Source organism: Leuciscus leuciscus (genome assembly GCF_965113295.1).
Source record: "Leuciscus leuciscus genome assembly, chromosome: 15".
In the NCBI taxonomy this organism is placed as follows: domain Eukaryota; kingdom Metazoa; phylum Chordata; class Actinopteri; order Cypriniformes; family Leuciscidae; genus Leuciscus; species Leuciscus leuciscus.
Window position 1 is genome coordinate 33,433,815 of NC_138739.1, and position 10,964 is coordinate 33,444,778.

General features: G+C 47.5%; 1 protein-coding gene and 1 long non-coding RNA gene across 2 annotated transcripts in view; both read right to left on the reverse strand.

Annotated features, from left to right (window-relative positions):
* The window catches only part of LOC309475517 (uncharacterized protein), a 174,914-nt gene that overhangs the window by 64,448 nt on the left and 99,502 nt on the right, over positions 1-10,964 (reverse strand). The window lies entirely within an intron of this gene.
* LOC309475539 lies at positions 5,738-7,605 on the reverse strand. The gene is made up of 4 exons (XR_014197705.1): positions 6,937-7,605; positions 6,566-6,694; positions 6,185-6,283; positions 5,738-6,026 (listed from the first exon to the last, which is right to left on the reverse strand). It is a non-coding gene; the product is annotated as an uncharacterized lncRNA (long non-coding RNA).

Here is a 10,964-nt window from a genome sequence, read left to right on the forward strand (position 1 = left end):
GGAGGCTCGCGTCTCTTTCCTCATCAGGGACCGGTAGGGCTGACAGGGAGATAACCTGCGCCCTAAACGGTGTGTTGAGGGATTTTGGAACTTTTGAGTCATTAGGCCCAAACTCCATGCACGCCGCGCTCACAGAGAGCGCGTGTAGATCCCCTATGCGCTTCACTGAAGCGAGAGCCAGCAAAAACACCGTCTTGAAAGACAGGTGTTTCACATCAATTGACTGTAAAGGCTCAAATGGCGCACCTTTCATGGCTTCCAGAACCGTAGAAAGGTCCCATACGGGGACTGAGGGAGGTCTGGGAGGATTCAGTCTCTTAGCCCCTCTAAGGAAGCGGATGACTAAATCGTTCCTTCCTATTGACTGACCAAGCGTTGTTCCTGAGAACGCTGCTATAGCCGCCACATAAACTTTGAGCGTGGAGGGGGCCCTGCCCTCATCCAACAGCTCTTGTAGGAAGGAAAGCACCTCCGTCACACCACAGTCTGTGGGTGACACACCACGGGCTGTGCACCAGCCCGAAAACACTGACCATTTCGAGGAGTAGAGCCGTCTCGTAGACGGAGCTCTAGCCTTCGTGATCGTGTTTAATACTCCTTTAGGGAGTCCAACATGTACCCGTTGATGGCCCAGACATGAAGGGACCATAGTTCCGGGTGAGGATGCCAGATTGAGCCGCGGGCCTGTGAGAGGAGGTCTCTCCTCACTGGTACTGGCCACGGGGCAGTACTTGCTAACTGCATCACGACTGGGAACCAAGGTTGGTTTTCCCAGAACGGTGCCACCAGCAATACTGAGCATCCTTCTTCCCTGATCCGTTCTATCACCTGAGGCAGGAGAGAGACGGGGGGAAAAGCATAGAGCGGGCGGCGGGGCCACACATGGGCCAGCGCGTCCCTGCTCTTGGAGAAAAATTCCGGACAGTGAGCGTTTTCTTGAGACGCGAACAGGTCTACTTCCGCTCTGCCGAATTTCTTCCACAGCAGTTGGACTGTCTGTGGGTGTAGAGACCACTCGCCTGCCGGAACATTGTTCCTGGACAGTCTGTCCGGTCCTATATTCAGGAGCCCTGGCACGTGCGCTGCTATGAGCGAGCGCAGGTTGCACTGAGCCCATACCAGGAGGCGTTCTGCCAGCCTGTACAGGTTCTTGGACCTGAGGCCGCCCTGGCGATTTATGTAGGACACCACAGACATGTTGTCCGAACGGACCAAGACGTGGCGTCCTTTTATTTGGGGACAAAAACGCGTCAGCGCGTTGTCTACTGCCAGCATTTCGAGGCAGTTTATGTGCAGGAGCTTTTCCCGTTCCGACCACTGGCCGAAGAACGGTCTGCCCTCGAGCAGCGCTCCCCATCCCGAGGTGGACGCGTCCGTGGACACCACTTTCACCCTCGAGGAAGTCCCCAGGCTTACACCTGATTGGTACCAGTCGTTCGCTCTCCAAGGTTTCAGAGCTGTGACGCACTTCTGATTGACCCTGAGGCGAAGCGAACCGGATGCCCACGCTCTGCATGGGACTCGCGCTTTCAGCCAAAACTGCAGCAGGCGCATGCGGAGCAGGCCCAGCTGGAGCACTGATGATGCTGAGGCCATGAGACCTAGCATCTTCTGAAATTTCTTGAGCGGGACAGACGCGCCGCAGCGAAACGAGTTCGCTGTGCGTTGAATGTCTACCGCGCGCTGTGGTGATAGTCGCGCTATCATGGACAGCGAGTCCAATTCTGTGCCCAGGAAAGATATCTTCTGACTGGGTGACAGAGAGCTCTTCGCCCAATTGGCACTGAGACCCAAATCCTCGAGGTGATCGAGTAAAATGGTCGTGTGTTCTATGAGCACTGCGCGAGATTGCGCTAGAATCAGCCAATCGTCCAAATAGTTCAGTACTCGCATGCCTCTCATTCTGAGGGGTGCGAGCGCCGCATCCATGCACTTCGTAAATGTACGGGGTGCCAGGGACAAACCGAACGGCAGGACTGTGTACTGATATGCCTGGCCCTCGAAGGCGAATCTCAAATATCGCCTGTGACGTGACGCTATCTGTATTTGAAAATACGCGTCTTTCAGATCTATTGACATAAAACCAATCTCCTTGGCGAATCTGCACAAGGATTTGTCTGGTCGTGAGCATCCTGAACTGTCGCTTCACAAGCACTTTGTTCAGTTGCCTTAGATCTAGTATGGGTCTGAGACCCCCGTCTTTTTTCGGTACCAGGAAGTATCTGCTGTATAGCCCTCCTTCGCTCTGAACTTGAGAGAGAGGCTCTATGGCCCCTTTGCTCAATAGTTTCGCCACTTCGGCTCGAAGTAAATGTGCTACTTCTGTTTTTACCGTGGTCTCGACGCGCGCCACATAGCGGCGAGGGCGTCGGCGAAACTGCAGCGAATAGCCTCTTTTTATAATGTTCAGCACCCACTTCGAAACCCCGGGCAGCTTTGCCCATGCGTCTGCATGGATAGCTAGGGGTTGAATACGAAGCGCGCTCCGCTCGCTCAGCGATGGAGAAGCTTCGGCGTGCTGCAACACAAGCGTCGCGCTTGTGACATTTGAGGCATGGGGCGCGCTGATAACAGCGGGCAGATTGCCCGCGCTCGACTCCTCTGCGGTGGTCAACCGCGAGGGGGAGGGCTGGGCGGTTCCCGTGGGAACTGTCATGTCTATGTGTGGATGTGGGCACGGGACAGCGGGCACATTTATCACACCGAAAGCATCGTTCGCTTGCGTGAAGCGAGTGCACGTTGGTTTCGTTTTTACAGAAACCGTGAGACATGCATAACGTGGTGTTAGTGGGCACTGGGTAGTGGGCACATTCACCATGTTTGAAGCGCAACCGATCTGAGTCGGTTTTATGTGCGCGAGCCCTGTGTGACAGGCTGTGCTTGTGTGTAGAGATGGGCACTGGGCAGTGGGCATTCTTACTACACATGAGACACCATCGGCCGTGGCCGGGACACCAGAAAATACACTCTTTTGGGGATTTATCTGGGTAGCCGTTAAAACGGCATTTGTATGCAGGCAAGCGGGTGACAGAACCGACTTGTTGGCTGCAGAAAACACTGGAACAGTCACATTTGCTGGAACTGGACGAGCGAATAGCTTTGGTGTGAGTCTGGCCGCAGCGGGACTTGAACACCGTCGTTTTCCTAGTTGTGCTAGGACGACTTCGGGGCCTCGGGCTTCACCGTAATCCTAGGTCGCGGGCCACGCGCGGCGGGGCGGCGACCGGATGAGCGGGAGCGCGGTCTCGCGCTTCGGGCCTGGCGGCGCTGTGAAGTGGAGGCAGTGGACGGTGGCTGTGGCTGTGAGCTCTGAGCAGACGGTTTCGCACGGCCTGCTGCAGAGCTGGAGCGCTTCGGGAGGAAGTGCTTCATAGCCTGTGACGCTTTCTGTACCTCTGCGAATCTCTCCGCAAAATCCTTGACGGAGGATCCAAAGAGGCCTGTGGCAGAAAGCGGGGCGTCAAGGAACGCGGTGCGCTCAGACTCGGCCATTTCCGAGAGCGTCAGCCAAAGATGTCTCTCAGTCACGGTGAGAGAGGCCATATTCCGTCCAATGGCCTGCGCTGCAGACTTAGTAGCACGGAGAGCGAGGTCCGTGGCACTTCTTAAGTCCGGCACGCAGATCGTGTCAGGTCCTTCCTCATCCAGCTTACGGAGGAGATCGGCCTGGAAGATCTGAAGCGTTGCCATGGTGTGCAGCGCTGACGCAGCTTGCCCGGCGGCGGAGAAAGCGCGGCGGAGCAGGCTTGACGTCGTGCGGCAAGCTTTAGAGGGTAGGGCCGACTTAGCGCGCCGTCCAGCGGAGGGCGGGCATAAGTGGGCCTCTTCGACCGGCGGCAGCGAAAGGTATCCTTTGTTCTTGGCATCGTCAACTGCGGAGAATGCCAAAGAAACAGCAGGACGCACTCTAGCTGAATAGGGGGCGTTCCAGGACTTGGCGACTTCTTCGTGTAACTCAGGAAGAAAAGGCGCCGGTCTGGACGCAGGCGAAGCGCGCTCCCCAGGCAGGAAAAATCCATCCAGCCGGTTGTGAGCGGGCTGCTCAGGCGAAGACCACTCGAGGCCGAGGCTCGCCGCGGCCTGTGCGAGTACTCGCATGAGCTCCGTCTCGATGGACGCTCTCTTGCCTGATGACGTGCGGGCAGGGGGTGCGGGGTCCTTAGAGCCCGCCCAATCCTCACTGCCTGACGCCAGGATAGAGCAGGAATCATCCTCTCCCAGCAGGGCTTCCTCATCAGCGATGTCAACGGAAGCGGCGGCAGACGGCGGCCGCTGTCCGTCAGGAAGCGAGGCTGACGAAGCCGGGGAAGCAAGCGGGCGAACCGGCGAGCTTTGGCGGCTGAGGGAGGGTTCCGGGACCCGCTGGGCACGGCGCTTTTTACGGCGCGACGCCGCGGCGGGCGGGGGAGCAGTCTCGGTGAAGAAGGCCAGGCGAGTCCTCAGAGTCGCCATAGTCATCAGCTCGCAGTGAGGGCAGCCGCCGTCAGCGAGCGCGAGAACTGCATGTTCCTCACCCAGGCAGGAAACGCAAACCACGTGGCGGTCCCCGTTGCTGAGTGTGGCTCTGCACGAGCCGCAGGAAGGCATCTTGAAAAAGACGCTAGCTCTTTTAGAATGTGTGTCGCGGCGGCGACACACACACACAAATAGAGTACAGTGTAATAGAAAGGATATAAGCGCCGGAAAGCGCAGCAGGAAGGCAGGAAGGCGGCGCGGCCAGCGACTTCAGTGACTCGTCCCGCTGAAGGTGCTCTCTCTCAGACGGCGCGGCTTCTTCTCCAGCTCCAGCGATGCGTGTGCTTCGCTTGAAGGATGAAAAATCAGATAATAGCTGCCTGCGAGCGGTATTTATAGGCCTAGACCACGCCCATTTAGGCGGGACATGACGCAGCGGGCGCGAAGTGCCCTGATTGGGTCTGGCGTCACGCCAGGCCTCGCTCGATAGGCTGCTGCAGTTGCCGCAGAGCAGCCAATAGGCGCGCGAACTGCCTCGCCTATGTCTGCATGCTGCCGCAACGCGTTTTGCATTATTACAAAATTAAGGATAATTTTTGGCTTCAATATCTCGCGGAAAAAGGATTTTCCCCTAGCGTAAGATATCTTACGCAGTACGAGAGACCTCTCGTAAGAGAACTAAATTTATGTCACTGAATACTCTTTATCTATGGCTGTAGAACTCAAGGCAAACTTAAATCTGATCTTTATACACTCAATGAAGATCAGAGGTGAATATTTAACAACAGATTTGACAGTTACAGTTTATCTTCTGGACATTCAAACCAATATAAACTTTGGTTTGTGTGAAACTTTCATGCATTCAAACACTTGTCAAGTTCTCTGACAATAAATGTGTAGATATACAGTAGACAAAGCAGAGATACTGCAATTCTGCTGTTTCCATTTGAGTTTAAGACGACTGTGAGAACTGAGACACATAAATGTATGAAGGTACTGGCACTCGGTTTAAGGTTAAACCTCAACTCTAGACAAAGGTGAGAGACTCTGTTTGTCATTGGGTTTCAAGTGACCAGTGGAACATATTTCTGGTTTTGCTTTAACACTTCAGTTGAGTTTAACCACACTGTGTAGCCTGTGTACTTACACTGTGTGGACTTGTGCTAAATACGAATTATATATATATATATATATATATATATATATAGCCTACATATTGATATAAATATGTATAATGGAGGTGTGACTCATGCCATTTAAAAAAAACAGTAGACTTGTTTTTAGTCAATTTATTGGTAGGTGCAAACACGTGCAAATCCTGACTGAAAAAGATAAAGAATTTCACATCGATACTATATTAACTGAAGCTTGATAAAAGATGGACTGTTTACAAATGACATTTTCAATAGTTTTTTTGTAGCCAAGACTTACTTACAGTATGTGCCCATATATTACACCATAAAATATTATATTCTTGAATTAAGCACATGATATTTTAAGAACATGTTATATAGTCAAAGACAGATGCTGTTTGCTTGCTGAATATTTTCCACTTTGCTTATAGCATTCACCTGCAGATGATATGAATTAAAACAAAAAGCTACAATATTTTGTTGGCATAACAGGTCAGTAGAATTGCATTATAATTAATTAATTAATAACAATTAAAATCATTAGTTAAAACTTAGGGTAATGAAATTTAGCAATACATATATATTAATTAACTTACGTTACAGCTGGTTTGGGTCTTGAAGCTGATATATAACTTGTGTCCGCAGATCAGTGTGAATGTGTTTGTCCAACTTTTCTGTTTTTCCAGCAGCAAAAACTAAGAATGAAACAGTAAATTCAGATACAATAACGCTTATACATTTTTTTCGTAAATTGTAAATATATATATATATATATATATATATATATATATATATATATATATAAGCAAAAATAGTTAAATGTAAGTAGGCTAAACAAAGTAATAAAAAACTTCAGCTGCCTAAAAACATCATTATATTGCTTTTTTTGCACTATTGTGTATTATATATTATAATAAAACATTATATATAACTGTATATTTAATTTGATCATTTTTAAAACAGTAAGAATATCTCACCGATCAGCACAATTAGCAGAAGCCCGTTCATCAGAGCAGATATGATGATAATAATCTGCCATTGTGTCTGATTCTGATCAATACACTCCAGCGCTGTCTGATTGTGACACTCAGTTAGTTGAGTTGATTCTGTGATGAAAGTGTTCAGAGTTTATTAATGTCAGTCTCCAGCTGGAGCACAATGACTGCAATTTTATAAACCTTATATATATGTAAGATATTAATCTCTGTGTAGAGCAACCAATGAGAGTGATAATTATGATTTTCATAAAAAAAAACTGAAGTAGTAAATATAACAAGTAATAAATAATCAACACTCAATTTCACACTGTACATCAATATGTCTTGATCAATAGAGTAAATGAACTCACCGGTGAAGTGCAGTCTGGTGCTGTTGCTGAGTGTTAGAGGTGTGCGTGTGTTCATACAGTAATAAACTCCTAATTCATCAGCAGTCACATTATTAATAACTAGATTATGATTAAATTGCAGTGAATATTTCTTTCTGAATGTTTTATTTGAGTAAAAAGGCGCTGTTGGATTTGAGGTTGACCGTAGAATCACTGTTGGAGGATCTGGTGTTTTCAGTAAAATCCAATAAACCTCATTTTCATCAAGATCACAGTTTATGGTCACATTTGATCCCAAATCAGTGAGTTGATCTGAGACTGCAGCTCGACAACAGATTAACACATCTATAAGATAAAAATAAATAAACATGCATTAAAATTAATTTTTAATTAGCCACATAAAACCACGGTGAACCTTAAACATGAAACAATTTATGGTTAAGCTCATGTAAATATTTTCATATGTTATAAACTCACAGAGCTGAAGTTGGATGATCCTCATGTTACTGGTTGAATAAAACCATTGAATCTTGAAACCTGGTTCCCTCCACACATGTATGATGAAGTCTGCAGCTCTGAACCAGACAGCAGAGGAAGTCAAGTTTGCTCTGACCACATTGTACACACTTTTTTTTTCAACACCTGCCATCTCACCATCATCATTACTTTATCAAGTTAAACATGACAGTAAATTGCCAGATACCAGTAACATCAGCAAACTCACATAAAGCCAACACACTCTCATAACAACTCACGATAATTTGTACAAGATGCCAAAACCGTATGATATTATAAAGTACAACTAAGATTGTATTAAAACTTTTATAATCTATATAAATTTATAATATAATACAATTACTTTTCATAATAAACAGAAGACTAATATGGGTATAATTTAATGGTTGATGCATCATTCATGTCATTCAGTGTTTTGTAAAAAAAAAAAAAACTCATTAAATGTTTACAAAATGTACAGAAATGTCAAACAATTTACAAAAACATCTGTTTAATACAATTCTTAGAATAGTTAAAGATTAGTGTCACATCAGGTCCAGCAAAGGAGGCAAAGAGAGGAAAGGTGGATCCTGAAGCAGCCAAACAAAGTTTATTAAACAATTCCAACTAAAACAAAGGCGGCAAACCAAAAAATAAATAAATAAATAAATAAAAATATTGCCTTCACACTAGAGTTTACGGTACGTCAAATACAGATACACTGAGCATCCATTGAGCTGAAATAGTACAGATCGGAGAGCGAAACTCAGTCAGAGTGTAGAGCGAGTTTAAAATATATCTATGCTAAACTTATACTTAGCCTCTAACACAAACTGGTGAGTAAAATTATTTATTAGCCAATGGCTTATGATAGTCAATGTCAATGTCAATTTTTTTTCTATAGCACTACTAAACACAACACCAGTTGACCAGTGTGCTTTACATCAATACAAGAGGCAATAAAAACACACAAAGTTTTTTTTTTTTGGTGTGCGTTCTTGAAGTTCTTTCAAAATGTCATCCATTCTAGTGTTTGTTGTTTCCATGAAGGTGTGCATATAAAATTGCTTTCTTATTGTTTTTACTGTAAAAGGTTATTACTGTTGCTCTCGAACATAATTCACGAACATGCTCATGTCATGTGAGATATATTGTCCTTTTCTTTTCCCTTACGACCAGCCATCTTGTGTGATTTGAAGAGCCTTTGTGGTAGGCCACAACTTCACCAAGGGAACAAACAGTCTGTCTCCATCCAATTTCAATCACAATTTCACTTTTATGCTCTGTAGAAAAAAACCCTCTGCGGTCGATATTCGCCCTAGATGCGCACTTTTGCCGAGCAGACTTGTTCCTGACAGTCAAAGCGACATTACGTCACGAAAGTGCGGACTCGTAGGAAGACCACGAGTGCTTAGGGTGCCATTTGGGACAGGGCCATGATGACTGATTGTATGGACTACGTCTACATGCACACTTTAGTTTAGTTTTTTAACCAATTTGACTTTAAAATGTAGATGTTTGAAAACCGCCGAACTGACCCCAAACCAGCCCAAATTTTGTCCACCCGCCCAAACCCTTTTTTACCCGCACAATCAAATTCAAAACCGCCCAATCTCGCATACAAACCATCGATACAAAGCTAGCTAGCTATTTGCATGAATGCCTCAGCAGGATGACTCTAAAGTAGAGGAAGCCTGAAACATGCAATATGTATATGGAGGCCTCAGCAGTACGACTCTCATATAGAGAGGAAGCCTAGCACATATACCAGCAATACAATAAGTATATGGAGACCTCAGCAATACAACCCTCATATGGAGAGGAAGCCTACTACATATACTGACAAAAGCTAGCTAGCTATTTGCATGAAGGCCTCAGCAGGATGATTCTAAAAGTAGAGGGAGCCTGAAACATGCAATATGTATATGGAGGCCTCAGCAGTACGACTCTCATATGGAGAGGAAGCCTAACACATATACCAGCAATAACTAGCCCACCTAGGCTCAATAAGTATATGGAGGCCTCAACAATACGACCCTCATATGGGAGGAAGCCTACTACATATACTGACAAAAGCTAGCTAGCTATTTGCATGAAGGCCTCAGCAGGATGATTCTAAAAGTAGAGGGAGCCTGAAACATGCAATATGTATATGGAGGCCTCAGCAGTACGTCTCTCATATGGAGAGGAAGCCTAACACATATACCAGCAATAACTAGCCCGCCTAGGCTCAATAAGTATATGGAGGCCTCAACAATACGACCCTCATATGGAGAGGAAGCCTACTACATATACTGACAAAAGCTAGCTAGCTATTTGCATGAAGGCCTCTGCAGGATGACTCTGAAAGTAGAGTAAGCCTGAACATACAATAAGTATATGGAGGCCTCAGCAGTACGACTCTCATATGGAGAGGAAGCCTACTACATATACTGTTTAAACGCTAGCTTATTATAAGCACCTAAGCTATGAGGACTTGCGATGTCTAAATTAATGGCATATATATATTTATTTTGTATTTTTAATTTTTTTTAAGGCCGCTCTAAGAAGAACGAAGGCCAAATAAAGAAACATAGCTATTGTCCGTTCATCTATACACCAAGCCTAATGCAGACCGTCAGATTAATAGAACATCATCATAGGTCCGCTGGGCCTGATGTTACTCTAAAACGGGGAAAGAGGGAAGGCGGGCGTACAAGAGGAAAAAGGTCTATCTATCCCTTCCAGGGCGATCCTCCTCACGCCTAGCCCGGAAGTCCTCTCTCCTTACTCCCCCGCCTTCTCCTCCTGGACTCGCGCCGTCTCATAGCCTTGCTCCGGGTAAGAGGAGGGGCACGAGCGGCGACCGAGTCCCGCTGGTCCTGCCTATGCTCCTCGAAGCGAGACGGGCCAGGACCCCAGGGGGCGTCTGGGTGTGGACCTGGACCGGAGCGGTATGCACAACCTATATGCTGCCGAGCGCGCCTTCGCCTCTCTAAACTTTCCGACCACCGCCTCGATGGAGGTTCCAAAAAGCTCAGAGGGCGAAACCGGGGCATCGAGGAGAAAGGTCCTCTCTTTCTCCCCGATGCCAGCCAGGTTCACCCACAGGTGCCTCTCCGTGACCACCATGGCAGCCATCGAACGACCGATGGCCGCCGCTGTCTGCTTAGTGGCCCGGAGAGCCAGGTCTGTGGTGCGGCGCAGCTCGGCCACCGCATCAGGGGATAAGCCCCTGACCCTGGTCCAGGTCCTTCAGCAGGTCAGCCTGGTACACCTGCAACACAGCCATCGTGTGCAGTGTACCACAGGCCTGACCTGCCGCCGCGTACGCCCTGCCATTCAAACGGGATGTGGTCTGAAGGGGTTTGGATGGCAGGGTGGGAGTCCTTAGCGTCGATGCCCCCCTCACCCACCAAATAGTTGGCGAAGGAATCTTCAATGGGAGGCATCGACGTGTAACCATGCTCCTGCATCGCCTCCACGTTTGCATAACTCAAACGCTGGAAGCGATGAATGCGCGAGGAGTATGGTCTCTTCCATGCCTTCATGACCTGAGAATGGAGGTCCGGAAG